At 38.7% G+C, this 17,746-nt stretch overlaps 1 long non-coding RNA gene across 7 annotated transcripts in view; it reads left to right on the forward strand.

The window, feature by feature from the left end:
- Positions 1–16,084, forward strand: part of LOC306830253 — a 35,508-nt gene extending 19,424 nt beyond the window's left edge. For 2 of the 7 annotated variants that reach the window (XR_013779942.1, XR_013779945.1), the window contains 2 exons: positions 2,448–2,561; positions 9,117–9,855. This is a non-coding gene — a long non-coding RNA (uncharacterized lncRNA). Of the gene's footprint in view, positions 1–2,447; positions 2,562–9,116; positions 9,856–15,294 lie in introns of those variants that run through there. The other 5 variants (XR_013779943.1, XR_013779946.1, XR_013779948.1 and 2 more) reach the window with 5 other exon arrangements.
- Positions 16,085–17,746: the final 1,662 nt, after the last annotated feature.

Below are 17,746 nucleotides of genomic sequence, written 5' to 3' on the forward strand. Positions count from 1 at the left end.
CACACATCAGCTGAACTATGCTACACATACCTATGTGAAATAAATAGGCAAATGCTTATCAATAATCTTAAATTCACATCAATGTCTATAAAAAACAACACTATTTTAAGCTTCTCATTATGCCACACAGTAATCTATGTTACCAAAAACCAGTCACTGTCCAAGACATATTACTGCTTTACACTTATTTTTATGGGCCAAATATATGAATAGTGGGAAGAGAGGTGCATTTATTGTCGTTTACTGTTGTTTTTTTACTATCCTTATGTAACTCAGTGAAAGCTACATTACTGAAAACCTGCCACTGGAGACCCCTAATGTAGACACAGATCAAAGGAAACTGTCTCCCAGAAAACAGGTGAGGTGTACAGTTGATTTCAACTACAAATTGAAACCACTTTTTTTCTTGTGTACACATAGCTTGCCAATATCTGGAGGCCCAGGATTGCCTGGACAATCAGTCTAGTACTATGCACCACTCCTTTCACACAAAAAAAACCAACAAAAAAAACAATCTAACTGAACTCAACCTCGAAAATAATCTGATCATATTTCAGTTAGGACAGTGATAAGAATCACAACAAGCAACTTAAAAGTTATATCTGCATGCCGCAAAACCAGTACAAACAAGTTAGCATCAGGAGAATGAGTCAGTGTGGACTCACAGGAATGTTGGTTACTGAGAGAAACCAGGCAGCCGTGCAGGCAAACAAAATATTAAGACTACCTCAACCTCCCTTCTAGAGTCGCTTTCTTCATCCATTCTTCTGAGGTATAGGTGGTAGAAGGAGTGGATACTGGAAAGTAACAGATGTAAACAGTTACTGGGGGAGTCACACTGTTAGCCTACTTTTCTGCATGTTCCTATTCATGTTCCTACAGGGGGATAGACGAGGGATGCCAGCATAGCTGAGTGATGTACAATGACAGTGATTAGAAGCCGAGGAACAGAGAGGATAGATGGAGAAAGGAGGTATAGAGTAGAATATTCAGCAACTCCACTGAGACAGATAAGCTCAGCTTTCCCGACAAGCAGTGATGTCAGGAGACAACGGAGCATTAGAGAAGATGAGGATGAGGGAGGAGGAGGTGTTTTAAGTACTGGAAGAAAGGACGACAGACTCAAAGGAAACTTAGGGAAGTGCTCTGAAAACATTAAGCCATTAAGAAGAAATAAAGACAAAGAGGCGGGCTGACCGTTTGTTTGTGGTCAGCATAACAACACAGACGATGACAGCAATCCAAATGAGCTTCAAGATGTCTTGCCAAAGCACTATAGAGGTTTTCCATTAAACCACTTGTCATTATGATAATTGTCTATTTAGTATTGCCATACTCATACACCAGCATGCAATCAAATGCCATATTGGTGGACACATTTAACTGTAAAAGCAGTTTATTATATTGTTTATTCCACAATCTGGGAATCCAAAGTAACGATTTATTTTACCCAACTATGAACTATTTAAGTTCATAGAACCCCGTTTAGTGGAACCTTTTTCACTCCAGCTTCAGAGTAAGTACCATGGCAGTGTGAATGCAGATGGAAAAAAAGTCCCCATGGTGTGTTGTTTTCAGCGAACTTCTTCGTGGATTGTTCTTCTATCCATCCATGCTGAATCCAAAGCAACTTACAAAAGTAAATTGAAATAATTTGGAAACGAACGCAAAAATTGTAGATACATTAAACACAATAAAACATTAAACAAAGGTGATGTATAGTTTTGCCGACTCCTCAAGGGTTCAAAGTTCTAATTTTACACAGTTTCACTCTGCTAGGGCTTAAACTATTCCCTTAGCCGGTGACTGTCGGAAACTGTCCCCCACTCTCACAGCGGTTTGTTTGAGTATTCAGTCTTTATTACTCATTTTATTGAATTACTACATGTACTACACAGACAGTCTTGTGTGTTAATTAGCATACATGAATGCCTCTAAAAAATTTTTTGACCTGTCACTATCTTTATTTAGTCCTGATACTATTAATGTGTTCATGTTTGCATTGTGTCCCTTGATGAAATATCACATTTTCATGATCACTTCATACATAACTCCTCTCAGGTTTTCAGGGGGAAAAAGTAAACATTGTGCAATAATATTTAGTTTGAATCTTTTTTCTGTATTTTAGATCCTAAGGATTCTCACATCCTCTGTTGGTTTTAATTAAGTTTCACTTTTGGCGTGACCTTTAAAAAGTTCATGGTTTTATTTTTGAATGCAATAAGTTGTGTGAAAAAAATTGCTCTTTGTTGTTAAATTGGGAGTTTGATGACGTCAGCAGCTTGGACAAGTGAAAACTTGCTCAGTGGTCAATGTTGATGAAGTATACAATTTTGTTTACAAAACTGCAAAAGAAGGGTTTTTTTTAATTTACCAAACCATAACTAGCATGTATTAGAGTATGGTATATAAGTAGAATAAAATAATTGTTTTCCCCCTCTCTATAGTTTCTCTGCAGAGTGAAGAAATACTGCTGTGAAGAAGTCTCCATTGTTGCTAGGCAGCGGCAATCCTGCACACTGCTGCACTCACTATTGTTGGTTTCATACAGGGAATCTGAGGTAAGAGGTCTCTTTAAGGTAAAATAGGTATACGATGTCAGTGATATTTACAGTGAAAAGGCTGAAAAGTAACGTGTTTTTTCATAAAATAATTTGGATATGCCATCTTTTAAATCAAATTATTACTAAAATCAACTTTGAACCATGATCACGGTTGGCTTTGGATAACATTCCTTTACATTTTTTTAATGACACTGTATATAAAATACAATTAATCAACAGCATCAATCAAACAATGAATCAACTATTGTAAGGACCATCTATGATCAATCAATCTGTAAGAACGATTGGGATGCAATTGCGGACCCAGGGGTGTCTTAAAATCTTCCCAGAAGGATAACCACTAAATCACGAGCGATAGATTGGAAAGGAGGAGGTAACCATGTCACTGTATAGAGCCACAACAGGCTTCCTATACTAAATAATGCACCAAAAATGATTGACTAAATCACTGCTGCCAGGTAGCTGACTCGAAACCAAAATTGTCCAGAAGACACAGGAAAACAGGAGAGTAAAGGGAAAGGCAGCTAGACAGAACTTTGATAACACAAAAGGCTGAAGTCAAAACAAAACTATCCAGCACCCCAAGTTATTCACTGGGCAACAGGCGATTGGACTATAATACCCACAAAGATCTTAGTTTGTTTTTATGTATACTCACAGACAACCTGAGAAAACTAAATATTGGAATACTCTCCCAGTGGATAAAAGACCACTGTGACCACTTTTAACCTTTACCTTCTATTATTGTCTTGTGTCTTTGCAATGTGTCTTTCTCTGTTAGCTGCCTAGAGACAACAGATGGAAACCTGCACTTCTGCTATATAATCTGACATCTTTTACAGCTGTAATCGTTGCAGCTGTTCATGAATATGAACTGTCCCTAACAAATAAATGAACAAAGAATTAAAAAATAAAATAATAAGTCAGCACAGAGCGCTGGAGACTGAGGGTTTATAAAAGCTCCCCACACCTGGGTCTAATCAAAGCCAATCAGTGCGACACACACCTGATTGCAGTGAGTTGATTGTCTCACCACTATCACAGAGCCGAAAGAGTGAGTGCCCTCACAGTCTATTAACCTGTGTTTGGAAAGCTCTAGTTCCTCAAGACACATTACAAATAAAGGAGGTTTAGACTGAACTCTTACAGAGGTTGAATGTGTATCCGGCACAGATTTAGCAAAGTAACAGAGAAGGAAAAACTTCCTTTTGTAACAACAAGTTATTGATTAAATGCTCTAAAGTTAATTATAGCAGTTCTAATATTCACATGCACAGTTATGACAATGATAAGAGACATAAGACATATTTATATATGTATGGGTAAGGTCCACAGACGCTTCTGACGCTGTCTCTTGTTCAAGAGTGGCTTGACACAAGGATTGTGTCTTGCCTGTGTCTGTGCGTGGTGCTTCTTGAAGCACTGACTCCAGCTGCAGTCCACTCTTTGTGAATCTCCCCCACATTTTTGAATGCCTTTTTCTTTTACAGTCCTCTCCAAGGTGCTGCTATCGCTATTGCTTGTACACTTTTTTTTCACCACAAATTTTACTTCCCTTTGCCTCTCTATTACTGTGTTTGGACACGGAGCTCTGTGAACCTCTATGTGTGAGCCTCTTCAGCAATTACCTATTGTGTCTTGCCCTCCTTGTGCAACGTGTCAGTTGTCATCTTTTGGATTACTGTCAGATCAGCCATGATTCCCCATGATTTTTGTAGCCTACAGAACTACACTGAGAGACCATTTAAAGGCCTTTGCAGGTGTTTTCAGTGGATTAGCTGATTAGAGTGACTCAGTAGGAGGTTGTCATTACTTGTCAGTTATAATCATCAATATTAAGAGAAATAAACACTTGAAATATGACTTGTATGTCTGTGTGAAATGAATGTATACATTGTACAAGTTTCACTTTTGAATGGAATTACTGAAATAAATCAACTTTTTCAAGATATTCTAATTATATGACCAGCACCTGAAAGCATCACATCTGTCACTATCATTATATAGTGATAATCCGAAGGTTAGGTTTTCTCTGCCTCTGATAACTTGATACTTCCCAATCCAAGTAACCATCATTGGTGTAATGGTTGTACAACACAGGAGGAATCCATCCAAAACTGAACAATTTAATGACTTTGTTATTGCCAAACTTTCTTTCTCTGGAAGGAAAACCTGTGAGCAGGCCTGCCCGCCCTGAGCTCCCTGTCCTCAGTGAACTCAGCCTTAGATCTTGTATGTTCTCACATGCTCATTGTAGAATACACATTGTAACTGAAGTATACGTGTATGTTAATATCTGAATATGGATGTTAATGTATACTTGTATATCATATTGTCATCACGTTGCTTATTATCATTACCTAAATATACATTGTCCTACTCTATGACTTGAATATCTGGGCACATGAACAATACTGCCCTACAAAGCAAAAAGGCAGTAACTGCAATTTTGGTCAAAAATGAGTTATTATCATTTTCGTGACATTCATTGCATCCTTTATTATGTAACAAAATATCTTGTCTTAAATGTGTATCGTTTTGGAGAAAAACATTTTTTTTTTTAACAGTAACTGCAAAAAGCCCGAGTGAAACAAAGCAAAAACACAGTAAAAGCCATTACTGTTTTCTTGCTTTGTTTCATACCAGTTACTCATGCTTTTTATTACTAGCCTACATCTCAACCATGTTACTGCACAGTGATGTCACAACTTTAATTGAGTCACACAATGCTGTGGTCTATTCCAAATGAACTGTCCCCATTTGGGCCTTCATGGAACTTGAAATGTGAAATACTTTTTAAGCAGCCATGTCAGCACCAAAACACTGACCAAAAATGGTCAAATGGCTTTGGGCATAGTATATCCATGTTCAGGAAAACAAAGGATTCCAATTATTCTAAATGCAGCGTATCTAACACAAGCTGTGATGAAATGTTTTTTGAAGAATATGTAGTTACTGCCTTTTCCCTTGGTATTGTGGCACATTTTTGGTAAGCAATACAAAGCAAGAACACAGTAACTGTAAAATATCAAATAAAATATGATGATTGATATATACAAAGAATAAGCTCATATAAAGTAACAAAAATGCCACATGTCCAATAATATACCTACAACTACTTAGGCTGGACGAGGTGATAACTTTAGAGTCATTTTTCTCAGTTCTGCACTCCGCGTAGTTACTGCCTTTTTGCTTTGTAGGGCAGAATAGTTCACCAGTTTTCAGTAACTTACTCAGGCAGCCTGATAAAATAAAAAAATAGATCATTTTTTAACTTTCACCAGTGCAGTGTCAGTGCTATTTCAAACTCTAAATCCTGACTGAAAATCCTTAAAATTATTGGAAAGGTTGTACAACTGATAAGCCACTACTTTCGCAGGAAACTTTGTGATAAATGGAAGGTAAGATGTAGGTCTTGAATTAGCTTTTTAGGAAGAGGTTTAATTAAAACACTTGTGGAAAAAACTGTGCAACATATCCTGTTGATTAAGAGATACTGATCATGTCTCGTGGTGGAGTGTAGTCGGAATTGGCTCGGATTTTGGTCTAGAAGAAGAAACTTGTCTGGTTGCTGGAGGGTTGCCACTTAACTTCCCGAGCACTGCCAAGCACAAGGCTGCAGATAAAAGAGTGAGTATGCTTGTTTACACCCTGGGTGAAGCCAGTTGAGTCCAATCATGACATGAAAGCAGAGCCAAGGCTGTCATTATCAACGTCAAGGTGAATATATCAAACAGAATGAGTATGTTTTCAGTACTTGGGACTACATTTGATAAAAACCTCTGCACAATCAGTCAGATGTGATGAGGCATACATCTCCAGACCCTCACAGCCTACTCCACACAATATGATGTGTATTCCAAGGTTTTCCAATAATATGCAGATCATTCCATTCAACAGAAACAGTCCCAGTCAAATATGTCATTGGGTTGGGAAGTTTAACCAAAAAGAAAATTGTTTTCCCTTTGTGGCAGAGCGCACAGTGAAGTTCATAAATCAAAGATCTTTTTTACTGCAGGCCAAAATGTCACCCTGCTTTAGACACAATCAGTCTTCCTCTCCACATCTGTATTTGTAATACTTCATCATCTTTTTTTTAACCTTAAAACTATGTAAAAAAAAAAAAAAAAACACCCTGTAGGACCAGCAGTTTCACCTAGACATACAGGCTTTAACACATAAGTCAAATGTATTTAAATAGGAGATAATGTCTGACAAGGCATTGTCAGGATACCACATCAAGCTGTGTGTCAGACGGCTAAGGCATCCAGGTCACACATGAAAACCTTGGTCTGTTTTCACTTTATGAAGTGTTTTATTACTGTTTATACTATTGTAACTTTTATACAAGAAAAACAAGACCATATGTTTACCAAGACAAAGTGTAAGTCAGTTGAAATATGTCTAATTCAAAGTGCAGGTCAGGGTATGCTTCAGCTCAGCTAACGGTTTGCTAGGGAAATTCAAAGTCAATATCGATATTATTATAATATTGAGTGCCTTTAACATATACTATGACAGTCCATTGAACAACAAGACTAACCAGCCATGTCTTTGTTCACAATCAAACATTATAATGTTTATGTACAAATGACAGGCCATGTTAATGTGATTGATATGTCAGAGGGGCACCGTACTTAAAGCTTGTGCGTTACAGACACCACCATGTGGTGAACATGGGAACTGAATGACATTAATCAAATTTTAAAGTGAAGGTTTTCCATCATCACCTCTTAGTATATTTCTCTTAAGCTGCTTCCTAGCCAACAAGGTTTGTCGCAAACCCAAGGTAAGATTCCTGATAGTTGTTATCAATGTTTCACTGACTTAGATAACACATATTCGGACGCTTTGACTAAGTCCAAGATTGTTACTCATTTCTAGATACATCTTCATAGGAATTAATACAAAAGTGTCTAATTCTTATGGAGAAGGTCCGTTACACGCTTTAGCCAATCGGCATCAAATGCTTACCCCGTCTACATTACTTGTATTAAATGATTGACTTTTAAACTACTTAGAGATGTTGGTCCCTGATGCTGCACTGTTTAGTTAGGGATTCAAAAAGGCTCTGTCAGGCTTACATGTCCATTTAGAAACCAACACTGCACAATGTACATAACAAATCTAGAAACTGATTTAGAAGGCATAGGTGTTTGAGAAAAGATGTAAATAGTTGTCAACAAAGCCCACCTCATTTCAAGGACATCAAAACGTATTTTCTCAGTCACTTACAGCAGCAGCAGCAGCAGAGAAGTGTCAAATAAACTTTACTTAAAGTGCTCTTGTCATGCATAAATGTTCCCAATCTACACCCCTCTCTGAATCAGTTCAGGTGGATAGTGGCCCTGGTTACTCACAGATGTTGGGATTTCATTGCTGACTCAAGCAGTCTCACTCACAGTTACCTGAGGACATGAAGAGAGATTTGAAAAAAAGAAAGAAAAAAAGAAAAGTTGAATGAGGCTGATGTGTGTAAACACTATAGCAGGGAAACATGTCACTAATTCAGGAGAGCACTCCATATAATAATAATAATAATGATAATAATGATGATAATAATAATAATAATAATAATAATAATAATAATAATAATAATAGTTTTCCCACAATTAATCCCACAAGAGGAAATCTGGTTTTACACACACAGGCCGAAATACACAAACAGGATCCTATGGAACGAAGCCTTCTAATTTTAATGCCTTTGAATGTCTCTTTTTTATGTTTTAACAATTACTTTATTGTTTTAAACGCTGAAGCACTTTGAGATTTCTGAATATAAAGTGCTATACAAATAAAATGTATTATTATTATTATTATTATTATTATTATTATTAAGCATTAATGAAGAGGTCTTAGAGTGAGGGGGCTGCCCACAGCGAGCGGTCCAGAGCAGTTTTGGGGTTTAGTGCTTTGCACAAGGGCACGTCAGCAGAGCTCAGGAAGTGCCTGGACTTGAACTGGGTCCCAACTAAAGTCCCTATAGAGACTGGGCTACTGTAAGAGGTTTATTGAATACTTTAATATATTATATGCCAAATATATTTCACAAGTGAAGCAGAGCATAAATTATTTTGTGACAAGCAGAAAGTCTTTCATACTTAATATATTTACAAATACTATCAATGACAAACAAAGCAAAAAAAATATATAAAATGCCCCTGATACTGTACTTCTGTCTTTTTCCAGCAGAGGGTGCTGTGACTCCATGATGCAGGCAGCAATATTTGCAATAAATATTCTCACTTCACAAGTCAAGTTTTCTTGAGCTTCAAGCACAAGAATTCAGATTTAAGGCAGAGTTATAATGCTGCTTAAAAAAAGGAAGGGAAAGAGTGTGGTGGTACTTAATTTGGTTTGGGAAAGTTTTCCCAATTAAACCTTAACTTTCAATGACCCATTCATTTCACCATCATTTAACTTGATTGTCCTATTAGAGACAGCTTAAAGATAAAGTATTTCAAAGGGGAGGCCTACATTATATCATTTTTTATTTACTTATACCATGAAAGTATAACCCTACTGGGATGATTATTTGCGCAACATTTTCAGCAGAACTATAGACATGAAGATCTCCAGGGGATGACGACCAAGCAGGAGGTATGATCGCACACTGATGGTCCTCCAGGTAAGCTCAAGAGTCCTCGGCCGTGCCACCGGGATACAAGCTCCACTGAGTATGATTGAATGTTTGACTGACAGCTCTCTCCTCCTGCTGCTCCCTCTCATCTAGTCTTCCACACACGTCCGTCTTGTCCCCGACTTCTGACACCCCGGTTTCTTTGATCACTCGGCATGTTTGTACTGCACTGCAGAGAACTACAGAGGACTTACAGCGGGAGGAGGAGAGGCATGGAAGGAAAGGGGAGGTTGGAGAAAAAACATTCCATCTCTTTGTTTTTCACTCTGTGGCGTCTTGCCTTGTGGGATTGAAGCTCTTTGTGGGGAATTTGAGAGCTTAACACTGGTGTGTATGAATGAATTTGTGTGCGCAGGAACCCGGGAATCCATGTCAGTTTCTCTCTTGTTGACTTCTAAAAGTCCTCTAGTGGCCCGAGACATGACGCTGTACCATGTCCTCGAATAACCAAAGGATGAGAGGACTAAAACCAAGAAAAAAAGCAAGATTGAAGAGAAATGTGGGGGATGAGAGTGAAAGAAAGAAGAGGCAGCTGGGAGGGAAAAAACTTACATAAAGTACAAGAAGAAAGAATTTATTAGAGCAATATGAGGAGAACAAGTGAGATTCAGTGTGAGAGACAGAAATAAAGACAATTGAGACCAGAGCGTGTGTGTGTGTGTGTGTGTGTGTGTGTGTGTGTGGGTGGGTGGGTGGGAGGGAGGGGGGGGGGGTGAGACAGAGGAAGAGAAATGATAAAAGATTTGTTCAATGGGATAACAACGAGCCACGTCGTTTATCCGTCAAGGTGACGAGAAGTACAACTGCCACTCTCCTTCACAGGAGATGCCACTGCTGATTTATAGAATTTCTCTCCCTGAGTTCAAACTGTGGTTAACTGCTGAGCCTGGAGTTCCACCTTCATACCTGGATGAGAGGCCTTTGGGTGAAGTAACACATCAATACCTCCTCAGGCTCCCCATTTGGACCCCTTTATGGAGCTTTTTGTGAGGCATATAGTTGCCTCTTTTGAGGCGTAGCTATAATGTGAAGCATGCACACACAAATACAAACACACACACACACAAAGAAGAGGAGGCAAACACTAATACATTCACTGAATATTTTTCAGGAAATTTAAAGAGAAAGTTCAGAGAGGCCTAAGGGGTGTGTAGTGTGTGTGTGTGTGTGTGTGTGTGTGTGGGGTGGGGGGGTATGGCATTTACTGTTTCTTTAAGAGATGGATCACGCTGTCCTTCGTGAAGGTTAAGTGGTCTATTAGCATATCGTGATTTCTTGAACAACTTATTGCTATTTAATGCTAATGCATGTGTTGTTGTTTTTTTTACATCAAATTATTTCATTGGGAAAAGTGATTTTCTGTGATTTTGTTCCAAACGCTTGCCATTGCCCATTGCTTGCTCATACCGTATGCTGTTTAGCCACAAATATAGCATGTATCCTATTTAATCATATGCAGTGATTGATTTCTTTAAGTCAGTGCCCTATAGATGCAAATCAGTGGCGTTATTCGACAACTTTTTTGCGGTTACATCTCTTTGGCTCGCAAGTTGGCTTCACAATTGTCAACAAATTATCCCTCTTGCATCACTTCAAAATGCTGTGTTGTTTTCTGTCACTTAAGCTTTATTTAGTGCCTGGCAATCCTGTCCACAGACCTGGGCCACCGCTACTAGCCCCACACACACACACACACACACACTATCTGACATGTCTTTAGCCTATGTATACGCAGTAAGCCAAGATAATCCTTTCTGTTTATTCATATTCGGTCTGTTGCTGTCCCACCACAAGGCTTAAAAACTTGTGACTTTCGGTCTGTGACAGATTTATAAACCCTATTAAACAAGTGGGATTTGTTGTTGCAAAAGGGTAACATGAAGAGAAAGCCTGACGTTAATATTTACGGCTGTTTAAAATGTGTTTTTTTTTTTTTTTTAAGTTGAGGCATATGTCATCTCGTGTTGGGTTGCATTAGGTCCAGTGATAATTATTTTGCTCTTGTAAGTCCATGACATGCACTAATGTTTTTGTTGCGGTTGTTCTAAGTGTTCAGGTAGCCCGTTTAGCATTGTAGAGCCATTTTGGACAAGCTGGATCAGGTGGGTATGTTAAAACAATAGAGTTACAGACAAAAAAACAGGCAAGTCAAGCACAACACGTCACACTGAAACTAACTCATTTAAACCCAACTTAAGTACATCTCATTCAGAAACCTTGTCGCTGCCTTCATTTTTCAAACCCACTTGCATGTTTTTTTTCCCAACTCATGCATATTACCTCATTCCAACTGCTCTTTTTCTGCATTTCTTTCTTTAAATTAACAGTGTTAGTTGTCTTTTCTTCTGCTCTGTTCTCTTCTCCATCTCTGTGGTGCTTGGTAGAGCACCATAAAAGCTCTAATCAAATATGCAGCTCACCCCTGTTTGTGCTCAGTTCTCTCAAATCTGGCCCCAAAAGTAGAGGGATCTAATGACTTTCATTCTCTCTCATGCAGAGAGAGTGAGAGCAAGAGAGAGAGAGAGAGAGCCAGGACTCCCCAGCTTTCGTCAGTTTAGTAAAAAAAGCAGTATGTTCTCCCTTGTTCTCTACTTTTCGAACAAAGAAAAGGAAGACTTAATCTATTTAGTTTAATTAGTGGTGTTATTCCAGTAAGCCTAATTTGCTGTATTGTAAAACATGGTATTGTAAAGCTAGGTAATGTAATGGCTCCTTTAAAGTTACAAGACAGATTACACAGTGCGAGCTCCGGCAAGATAATGAGGACTTTACCCAAAAATAATCAAATGAGAAAACGAAAATAAGTTATGAAAACTGTTACGAATGAATGCAAATGAGATAAAGAAAACCACCCCGCATCGGCCGGCTGAGTGCATTTACTGTAAGCTTACAGTACGTAAAATGACTCATGCATGTATACAGTGACATACAAATAGATTCACAAAATGCTCAAAGAACATGCATAGCGATTTGCAAATGAAGCAAACTCCCTCTTTGCATGTATCAAAGAGGTCTCAGTCGGAGTTGGCCAGCCTCGTCTCTTCATCTCTGTCTTCGCCTGCATCGTCTTTCTTTCTTTTCCTCCGGGGATTTTTTTTCTTTTTCAACAAAATTCAAAGTGAAAGGATTTTAGAGGCTAACATTCACGGCTTTGTTTGGAGATTAGTCAAGGAGAAGAAAGACGATAAATGTGTGCATGTGTGTGTGTGTACTGTGGCCCTTTGTTGACAGCTGATGCAGAGTTAATGTGATAATGACAAGCAGAGATGAAATTTGTTTCCTAGGGAGCTGCATCATTCAGCCGTTGCGGGGGGTTAAAAGGTCCACAGCAAAGCAGCATCAGCAAACTGTTAGAGCGTTTTATATTTACAGCCACTCACGCTGACATCACCATGGATTTTAGACTCAAGCAATAGCACTAATCTCTGCTATGGATGTCCCAGCCACGCTTTACTCCTCCATTCTAACCTGTCTGTCATTTATACTATTATTCCTATCATTCATCCAGTTATAATCTGGCTTTCCTTAAAGGACTACTCCACCAAATCTCTGAACACAGATTTGCATGGGACAGCAGCAAGGCTCACATCAGCCATCATTTGTCAAAAAAAAACGTGTTAAATACATTGCTTCAGGTGTAGCTTGCAGCCTCAAGGAGGCAAAAAAAAGAGAGACAATGTTGTATCTTGTAAAAACAAACTTTCCAAGAAAAAAACAACTTCTGTCCTTCAGTTTAAGTCCACCTATAATGAAGGGGAAAGGGGAGGTCATGTTTAGTATATGTTTATGGTTGTTTGGTCGGATTGATCGGTCCACAACTCCAAACATGTATGCTCAAGGTTTTATTCATTGTATTGTAGTAAGTGTCATCTGCCATCTGTAGGGGCAATCACCAAGGAAACCGTTGAGAGCCTTAGGAATAATAATGGGGAACATTGAGAAATATCCAGGTCAGTCTAGAATTCTTCTGCAGCACCAATCTCTAATTAATCTCTGAACTTAAAGTCCAAGACCGAGAGCATACAGTTACAAAATGAAACAACTGCTTTGTATTTTGAATGAGCTCTTTGGCCTACGACTAGGCCCCTAGAGTGTAAAGAAAAAATCAACATGTGTAGCCTTTGTTTTGTTAATATACTTTTTGCACCATTTTTGCCTGTATTTGATAGGACAGCTGAAGAGAGACAGTACATGTAGGGGGTAGAGGGTGTGGGGCAGAGTTTGGATCTGAACCTATGGCCCGCTGTGATGAGGACTGTAGCCTCTGTACACAGGGCGCACAACATAACCACAAGGCTATTGGCACCACTATGTGTGGCTGTTTGTATGTCAAGTCGAGTAGCTCATGGGCCAAACACTTTGTATGTTGATGTCAATTTTTTGATATGAACACACCAAAGTACACTTGGAGGATACTTAGTTTGTTAAGTGCAGTGTAAAGTAGAGTGAGACTAATATCTCAAGAAATATATATAATACATACAGTATGTAGAGCATTAACATTTAGGTCTAGAAAAAATAATTAGCTCTGCTGGCCAAGTATGATGACAGGGAGATTTGACTCTATCTCATTAGCTCTTTACAAGACAAAATGCTAAAAGGTTTGGTAGTCAGAACCGCGCACACCCAAACGCACACACATACACAACATGCCGTCATGGGTCAAGCAGCAATTAAAAAAAGTGCTCTGTTCTTGGAGTCACAAAGTTGCAGGTTGTATGCAACCCTGAAAATGCGTAATGAGAAGCAGAGACAGTCAAAGAGCAACAGTTTAACCTTCACTTGTCTTCTGCATTTTAACAAGTCACCACACTTCATCCCACTCACAAAACTTCGCTGAACATTCATTTTCTTATCTTATCCTTTGTTCACATCAAATGAGCAGCTTTCTCTTTCACTCTTTGTGCATTTCGTATTCCTTTACATTTGGACTTGTAAGTTAGTGTATGAAAGCAGTGATATGATAATGATAAGGGTAATGACAGAAGGAATAGACCATAACGACCAGAAGGAATAAATAACCCAAGAAGGTCTTTTGGAAACCCAAACACAGATTACATTCCTCTTCAAGTCCCCCTGGAGCCATTGAAAACAGATACAAAATCTATTTAGCTTTTTCTTTTTTTTTTTCCCCAAACAAAAGCTGTTCTGTTCTCCACCACTGAAGGCAATATATTGATCATATTAATAGACGAGTTAAAACTCTGTCCCTAAATGTAGGGAATGCTCCACTGAAGAAATATGATCCTTATGGTCTTGTTTGGAATCGGAAAATTGCCAGCTAAACAATTCCTTCAATTTATCATGTATCAGTCAGACAACTCACTTCATTATCATTGAAAGTATTTATTGCAGCGGAACATATTTTGTGTTAGGCACCAAGGCTACAACCTCCAAAAAGTCATCGCAGTTTGAATTTACACGCAGACATTTGAGGAGTGATGGGATGATATCTTAAACCCCCTCAGTCAGAGCCTACTGTCGGATGCTGCGGGTGGTGGTGGTGGTGGTTGCACTGAAGGAAAGCGCAGTACTGCTGCTGGTCAGCGCTGACAATGAAAGAGCAATGACTGCATCTTGCAGCTTAAATAGACAGCTAAGTGGGAGGAGGTGTTGGCAGGTGATTGCTGAGAATGAGACATGTGAAGTGTGAAATCAGTGCAGCTCCAGTTAACTGTCTGAACTATCTTGCAGGCGCCGCCTCATACTGTATATGTTCTGATATTATTGGACAACCCTGGGAAACCTCATACACTATAACGAAAGCATTGTTTTGTTCAGGTGCTCATGAAAATCCCTGGAGAAATCACTATGCTCTTGCCAGACTTTCATAATAAAACAGCCTTTTTAATTATCCTGTCCTCAAATGAAATAATGTTAATATGAACTATTGCATTTTCTTTATTTGTATAATGGCTTTAATGGAGTATTTGAAGCACCTTCGCTTGCATTCTCTGTTCTCATTTCCTCTATAGCTTTCCATTTTTTGTTTTTTTCTACTGGGTGTGTAAAGTGAACAGGATTGTTTGGCTACAGATCTGACAAACAGAGATTCTCCAGCACGTTTTCACTCTTGCCTCGCTCCAACAGCATCGGTAGCATGGTCCAGCACGAATGGAAAGTGGGAAGGGACACACTGCAACACTCTTGGGAGCAGTGCTGGACAAGTGTGCGCCACTTAGTGTTCTGCCAGAACAACTTTGACAGCATGTTAATGCTACTGAGGAGAAGAGGTGCCAATACTGTACCCTGTATTAGGTTTTCCACCAGAGCAGACGCCATATGTTCTTTTCTGCCACAGCCACATGTCCCCTTCCCTTTCAGCTTTGCCTAAAAGGGACCCAGTGTAAATTGGGGGGGAGGGGGGAATCAATAGGTGTTTCCTCAGCTTTCTGCTGTTAATGTATTTCTGTGTTCAAAAGCCACCACAGTTGGGAAAAGAACATTGTTGAAAAACAAATAAATAAAAAATAAGCAGACATCACTACTGCTGTTTTTCACCTACACAATAAAACAAAAAAAACAAAAAAAAACAAAAAACTTTCCAGACTCTTCTTTTTTTAAAAACAAGGAATTTATTTCCATATGGTGGGGATCTTTGCATATATTGTGATCTGTTCTGTGACTGCGTTGTTTGAAACTTATTTCTGTTGAAATGTTTGCATGCTAGATCAAAAAAGTTTTCACTTGCCCCTGATGCTCATGTTGGCTCTTTCTCCAGAAGAAAAGGTGTATTGTCTTGACCTGCTTTTTTGTAAAGTTTCCTGAGATAACTTATGGTATAATTTGGTGTGACTCAAATACAAAGACAGATTGATTGACTGAAGTTTGTACAGGTTTGTGTAAAAAAGAAAGCGGCTACATTATAGCCAGACATATTGAAGCCTTTCATTATTAAAAAAAAACTTTGTCAAACTTTTGAGTTTTGGTGAATAGGCTCAAGCTTGTATGGATCTTTTCTGGTCTTCTGACAACTCAAAGTGGTTTTGACTAACACAACACAGGTACTGTAGGCGTCTATGTTGATTGTCCATTTTAAAACTGGAATGTGTTTCAGTCTGCAATGACGTCATTCCCAGCTTTGAGATCCGAGGTAAATGGAATGTATCATGACACCGCAGGTCACACCTACCAATTCACACACTGATGGCAGAGCTTGCTATGGAAAGTATTAACTAATCCCATTCATACGCTGCAGCCGGAGCAACTTGGCGTTAAGTGTGTTGCCCAATTACACATTTGATGCAAGAGCTGCGCATCGACGACCTGACCTTCCGTTTGAGAGATGACTGACTCTTCCACTGATCCTAATCTGCTGCATATATTTGTGTAAATGCAACAGAAATCACTGCATTAACTACTTAAACAGAACCATACTGCAGGTTTTTTATAGGAAGACTTTTGTCAGACATCCCATAACTTATACATCAACCTTTCAAATACGGACACTGAGGGCATTTTCATTATGCTTAGTCAAACAGGTGACTAACTTTCAGAATAGACACAATACACACACACTCTTATGCATGTAATAAACAAACCAGGACATGGATTTTAAAGTACTCTTTGTCCCATTTGTGACCCCTACACTGTTTACTATGGGATTAAGTCACATTGTATTTCCTACACAAACCCTACGGGAAATACCTCACAAAGCACAAAAAAGTACATCATTACAAGTTAATTTCAAATGCACTGCCAGATTAAGCTTCCTGTCTGCATGCAATGAGACAATGCTTCCACAAGAGAAAAAAATAAAAAATAAAATCCCAACGATGAACTTGCCCCTGCTCTTTTTTTCTGCTAAAGTACGTAGCAGGGGTAAGACCAATGCAGTGAGCAGTAGAGGCCATGGAAATGTTCGATCTCTATGATACTTCCAGCATGCACAAATAAACAATTCTCCTCCCTTGCTCTTCCAGAGTTATCCCTCATTCTTCTCTGCTTGCTGTTTTTTTGTTTTTTTGTTTTAAGTGTTTAAAGATAGAGGTTGTTGTAGGTTGTGATAGATCTTCTTTGGGCAGATTCGTGATACTACATCAATAATATTGACTAAAGTAGACGAATCACTCACAAACCATCATGTTCTACAAGCCTGTTGTTGAGAATAACCTTTTTTTTCATGGTTTTAAAGATGGATGCCATAATTCCACCTTCTTGCAGTAAAACAAACAAAACAAAAAAACATTTATCTCTGCAGAATTTTGTCACAGTCATGACCACTTTATTTATTTTTTGTGAGATGTCCATAGAAAAGTTCAAACAGTTTTAAACCAAGTTCTGAAAAGTGGCCAAAGATGAAAAATGAAAAAATCTATCCACTACCTTTCTGCAAATGATAGGATTTTGCATATCTGTATGTAAAATTGGCAATGCTTGTCGAGTGGAAATTAATCCATCATAGATGACCAGGGAGTGTCCAGATTACCATGAACATTTCGCAAGTTTGATTAATTATTTAAAGGATTAGTGTGAAGGTGTGGGGAACATGATGTCTATTGTGGTGTTTGTGTAGGTCATTCCAGATGTGTTTGTTCACCAC

Source organism: Symphodus melops (genome assembly GCF_947650265.1).
Source record: "Symphodus melops genome assembly, chromosome: 10".
In the NCBI taxonomy this organism is placed as follows: Eukaryota; Metazoa; Chordata; class Actinopteri; order Labriformes; family Labridae; genus Symphodus; species Symphodus melops.